Genomic DNA, 6,737 nt, shown 5'->3' with positions numbered 1-6,737 from the left:
ATATCTGTGTGTGTTTGTGTGTGTGTGTGTGTGTGCACTTACCCATGGTGGAAAACACATACGAATTTTACATTTAAACTGAGGACACACAGAGAACCGAGGATGTCCTCGGTTCGCAGACCATTCCAAACGGTCTGATATTGCATGTAGGGGTACATGTTTGTAGGTCCTCGATTAGCATTATTGTAATAAGTCCTCGATTGTATGGTAATATACCAATGAGTCCTCGGTTGACAAGAGTCCTACTTACAGGTCCTCCGACGGTTATGTGGTAAAATTCTTGTGGGTAAAACAGGTCCTCGGTTTCCACCATAGATGCGTACGTGTGTGTACGTGTACATGGGTTTCTGGAATCCTGTCTGGAAATGGTATGCATAGTGTGTGCTTAAAGGAGACCTCCAGATGATTTTCAGATTTTTACATTTGAACAACTATGAATTTAATAGTTATACTGAGTACAGAGTTTCAGGATTTATAATGATTAGGATGAAGAATAAGAATGTTTTCAAAATTTATAACAAATTGCAATGAACGAGGATGATGACATGGCAGCCTCACCATAAGAATGCATGAGTTGGGGGCTCAAGGAAGCAGAGCAAAAGAAGAAGGCATGCATAGATTACACAGGTGAACTTGCAAGCTAGCAGTGTTGTAATGGGAATTACACTGCTGAATTTACTGAAATATGTGAGGCTCCTATGTCACCATCATTGTTCAGTGTAATTTGTTTAAATTTTTTAAAAGTATGTTTCTCTGCTCAAGGACCACAATATATTCCACAAACCTACACATGGAGCTGTCGATTTATGTACTACATAATGTAAAATTATGAAAATCGTCTGGAATGCCCTTTTAAAGCCATTACTTGGACGTCGAAAGATTGGAGCAACGGACCCAGCTGCACCAGAGGGCAAAGAGAATAATTTTTGCCTCAACATAACGATGCACCATATCATACCCTGGGTTACTGTCATACCCGGGGTACAACAGTGTGTAGCGCCATCTTGTGTTTGCAAGATGTACAGTTATACAGTGCTATCAAGGTGGCCAATTAATTTTAGCAGTCACCAATAATTATCCCAATGCTTATTCAGCCAAGTTGTTATATATTTTGCCATGATTACAGTGATATGTATAATACTCTCTTTTTTTTTTGGGGGGGGGGGGATGTATTGCAGTTTTGAAAAGTAATTCAGGATTAAAGTGAAAACTAAGTTTCGGTAAGTGCTTGAGAACCCGTCTAGCACCATTTCATTTTTGCTTGCAATATATCGAAAGAGTCCACTAAGAAACTTACCTGGCTGATGCGGTTTGCCGGAATGATGAGTCGGTTTGGAGTATTTTGAGAAAAATAATAATAGTAGGAAAACCGACTTTTATTCCAGAAGGCTCCAGACTAACTCGGTCTCGGGAAAAATTCGACCCTACTTCAGACAATTCACACGCAGTTAGTGATCGCCACATTCTACCGGCCACTGCATAATACCAAATGCGGCCTAACTGAATGGACAGGAAAGTGCGTGCTAACCACAGGTGCTAACGTAATCCTGTACAAAACAAAACAAAAATGACAGCGCGCGGTCCTCAGTTGCTGAGACGCGCGGTCTTTGGAGTTTTTGTTGTTGTTTATCAAGCGCCTTTGATTGTTTTAGAGGTGCTTGATAGGCGCACACTAATTTTGCATGCGCGCAAAAGAGGTTTTTGATGCGCGCGTTGTAACAACTCGGACCATTACTGTGAGTAGCCAGAACACAGTTTATACAGGCCGCTCCCATAGGACACAACACTGTACAATCAGAGGGACAACCATTAAAACTCATCCCGCCGTCAAAAGCGAAGCCGAGTTATCCCCGAGTCCGAGTTTAGCCTGACCCCGTTCGGGTAAGTACTGAGACTGAACCTTTTTGGCTAATATTTCGCATTTTCGTCGTTACCCATCGAATATCTTGCAAAAACATCGTTATCCTGCACATTTCCTAAGCATACGTTCACATTTGGGAGCGAAATTTGACAACTTTTGCAGGCGTACCAGAACTTTGTTTGGGCTTTAAGGATGAGAAAATTTTACTTTACGTATGAAGTTCTCCCTCAATTACTTACATTGTATGTCTTCCACATACTGGCAATCCATAGTGTGGTGCAGCTGTCTGTGTGTGACACAGATCACTGGTGTAGTGTGTGACACAGATCGCTGGTGTAGTGTGTGACACAGGTCACTGGTGTAGTGTGTGACACAGGTCACTGGTGTAGTGTGTGACACAGATCACTGGTGTAGTGTGTGACACAGATCGCTGGTGTAGTGTGTGACACAGGTCACTGGTGTAGTGTGTGACACAGGTCACTGGTGTAGTGTGTGACACAGGTAACTGGTGTAGTGTGTGACACAGACCACTGGTGTAGTGTGTGACACAGATCACTGGTGTAGTGTGTGACACAGGTCACTGGTGTAGTGTGTGACACAGGTCACTGGTGTAGTGTGTGACACAGATCACTGGTGTAGTGTGTGACACAGATCACTGATGTAGTGTGTGACACAGATCACTGATAGTGTGTGACACAGATCACTGGTGTAGTGTGTGACACAGATCACTGATGTAGTGTGTGACACAGATTACTGATGTAGTGTGTGACACAGATCACTGGTGTAGTGTGTGACACAGATCACTGGTGTAGTGTGTGACACAGATCACTGGTGTAGTGTGTGACACAGATCACTGGTGTAGTGTGTGACACAGATCACTGATGTAGTGTGTGACACAGATCACTGGTGTAGTGTGTGACACAGATCACTGGTGTAGTGTGTGACACAGGTCACTGACGTAGTGTGTGACACCGATCACTGGTGTAGTGTGTGACACAGGTCACTGACGTAGTGTGTGACACAGGTCACTGACGTAGTGTGTGACACAGGTCACTGACGTAGTGTGTGACACAGATCACTGGTGTAGTGTGTGACACAGGTCACTGGTGTAGTGTGTGTGATGATCACCGAAATCATGATTCTGCCACACTGCTGAGCTGATAGTTGCTACAAAATGTTCTTCCATAATTCCATATTGTGCTGACTTTACAATTACTTTCACTCATTTTTCTTGTTTTGATCACCTAGGGTATACCATGCTGGAAAAAAAAAATTAACAAAGTGATGGATTTCCATATGGTACCCAGGGTACCAAGAACATCAAGAGAATGTGTTTGTTTGTTTTTTTCATAAAATGAATATTTTGTAATTTTTCTTTGTAGATTTGATCAAGTGTTTCTGTACTGCATGCATGCTATTATTTCGATACCAGAGATTGTTTGAAGACTTTGCGTCTACAGAGGGATGCACATCTGTAGAATCTGTGAACCAGAACTTTCAAAGATTCTCAAGTTTTTCAATATTGTATTCTCTGATTTTATTCAAACTTTCATCGAGTGTTTCGTTGAAGTTTCAGCATTTACTTCCTTGGTCAATGTCAGGCTACATGATGGAAGATAGTGTTGCATAGACTGAGCTAATACATGTATAATTATGTCTTCTGCAGTCTCGTCTCTGTTAACAAGACTGAAAAATACATGTACCAGTCTGCCTAGTGTTGCGTAAAAGTTGAGATCAAACATAAGTCAGAAAAACAAACCCAAGTCTCTGAATACTCAACACTCTGATTGGCTGATACCTGACTTATGATTGATTTTTCTGTCTTACCTTTAATTGCATCTTATCATGCATCAGTGCCCAGGAGGGTTTTTTTTTGCCCACCCCCCCCCCCCCTCGCACACACACACCACACCACATAAAAGATATACAGTATTGATGTAGTGTGTTTCTGTTGTAAGAATATGTGACAATGTCAACATTATGTGATAGTTCAGACATGTTAAAAGGGCATTCAGATGCAGGCAGACATGAGCGCACTCACACACACACACACACACACACACACACACACACACACACACACACACACACACACACACACATCCAGAGCATTGCTATCATTTTCTGTCCTTTCTTTTTCTGAACACTTTGTTATGCTTTCGCAAGAACGACACTATAAGACGAGTTACATTTGATATTCACGTTTCATTTTCTGCATTTTATTGAATAAAAATTTAAGTGTCACATTAATTACTAAGCTGCAGTTGCTTGAGCTGTACTGTTACTCCCTGTAATTATTGTAAAGCTTAAAAAAAAAAAATGTTAAGTCTCCTTTTGCATGGGGTAGAACAATGATGGCACGGAACAGCAAAATACACCTGTTGTGAAGGTTCATGGTTACCTATACTGGGGTAACTTACATCGCACATGTTTTGTACAATAGCACCATTTCTACATTTAAAGCTTGCATGAATAGAATCGCACACGGAATCACAGTCACAAAGGTTTCCATCTGATATTCTCAAGAGGCAAGTTAGGTGAAAAATGTGAGTGAGCGTGACTGGAAACCACGCTCCTCTTCATTCGTACCCGGTGTGAAGAAAAAGGAAATTACGCTTGAGCTTGATTGCAGCAGGATGAACATTTAGCAATAAGTGTTTTCCGTCTCTGTATCAACTCCCCGATTGATTGGGGAAAGATAAAATGGAGGAATATTGGCAGCAATATTGAACTAACAAAGTGAGAAAGGCATGTGATACTCTTTTTTTTTAAGACAATCATACCGGTCTATAGCACTGAACTTCTTCCGTACTTGCACCAGTAAATATCTGTCTAACACAATAATCCTTGTGGCACTTGCGACAGTTCATATGCGATGGAAATTTCAGAAGTTGTGCGTACATTCAATTCCAAGGAATACACTACAGCATATTATATTTCATTTCATATAATATATGCATACATATACATATATCAAAACTGTAGTACAAAGTTGTCACACACTGGGAAAGTTTGTGCAAACTAAAAGGAGACACGACACTGAATATCTGTTGAATATCATTCTTTAAAATATTCATGACAGTCTTTCAAGTTGTGCTTTCGTTGATATTTCATCATTAGAAAATGTAAATAAATAATCTTTGTATGATACATATTGACAAAAAAAAATTATTGACAAGTATACATACACCAAGAATTGCAAATATTTTGGACGTACAAGGCAAGTTTGATTGTGACATCACAACCCTGACATAAATAAACGTGCGCCATCAACTGAATCTCACAGAAAAGGCTCGCAGACTATGTCTCATACATACACACACGAACACACATGCACATGTTACACAGAGCACAGGCTCATCAGTTCCTGTATACCTCTCACTCTTTGGTTGTTGTTTTTTTATCAGGTATACATTATTGTGCACTGACTGCTAATGATGTGATTAACGTATGCGATACTGTGTCTACCTGTGAAACACATGTGGGAGACTTCATCGTGATTCCATATTTCAAATGATATCAATGACATCTGCTTCATATAATTGCTGGTTGCAACCACAGCAATCTGTGCTGATGTTCACTGAAAATCAACAAAAATTAATTGCAACAGGGAAGTTTGCTGGCAGGGTTGAATAACTTCCTTCATTTCTATGTTGTCTTTTAATAGAAAAAAGTAGTAAAAAGACAGTTGTGGAAAATGTAGCGTATCTGAAAGTGTATAGAAGGAAAAGGGTTAAATTCTTCAACACTTTCCTAAAGTTACATTTTGTAAATCCAGATAGATTTTTCTTGAAATGGAAACTTGTTCCACAATTCCAGTTTCTAGAGAACGATAATTGTATTGGTATCATTTGAAATGAAGCTCACAGAGATAAGAACAGTACAAATTTTGTCAAGTGCATGTATCGAACGAACAAAAATTCATATATATACATGTTTGGAAGAAGAAATAATATTCATATAAACAATATATTTACAAATATTGCTACAGAGTATTTACATTATGTACAAGGTGGCATGCTATGTACAGGTGGAATCTACTCTACACTAATAAAAAATTGTTATTTCTACTGTTTCTTTTGAATAGTGCATCGCTCAAAACTTTATATTGGAGTCTCGCAGTCTGGGCTAATATTCTTTTTTTTTTCTAGATATGTCATGACATATGGCTACATTTCTTTGCCTCTTCTTTGAATAAATACTAATGGTACTGATCTTGCACTAACCACAAAATTCGTACATGGCTTTACTATTTCAATAATGTCCATGCTAATTAGCACACTTGGCAACTAATCGGCTAGTTTAGATAGCTCCTTGAGAGTATTCGGTAGTCTTCTTTCTTTTTTTTTCTTAGAGTAATGATATGCTGAATAAAGCAATGATTGTGATTTACTCTGGCAAAAGAGGGCGCCGATCACAGCTAGTTCCTGTATCATTGCCATGACTGCTATTGTGTCTACAGGCTGGGAACTACAGGGAGATATAGGTGATCAAGATTTCGGTATCTCTCTGCCAAAACCAGTCTGATGTTTCAGCTAACCCTTTGAGGTACACGCAGAAGTTATGATAATTCTTAGCATTCAAAAGCTTGATATAAATCATGCAGAGTAGTCCATGAGAGGAATACTCTAAGCAGGGAGGTGGGAAGAGACTTATTTAGGATACGGGAGCCAACCCCTTCTTCTGGTAACTGCAGGAACAATGTCCAAACACTGTCCTGTCACTTTCTGGAGCTCTCTTGAAGAGCACTACGTCATAAGAGTTGGATGGAATGGAAGGAATTGGTGCAGGTTCCAGGGCCCCTGACTGGGAGCTTAGCCTCGCCCCAAGTCTCCCTGGACCTGGCCTGCGATATCAACGGCATCTGACTATCTCT

The sequence above is a fragment of the Diadema antillarum genome, unplaced genomic scaffold (assembly GCF_040938485.1).
Source record: "Diadema antillarum isolate AM-2024a unplaced genomic scaffold, OU_Dant_1.0 seq00001153_RagTag, whole genome shotgun sequence".
Lineage (NCBI taxonomy): Eukaryota > Metazoa > Echinodermata > Echinoidea > Diadematoida > Diadematidae > Diadema > Diadema antillarum.
This window is presented reverse-complemented; position numbering follows the sequence as displayed.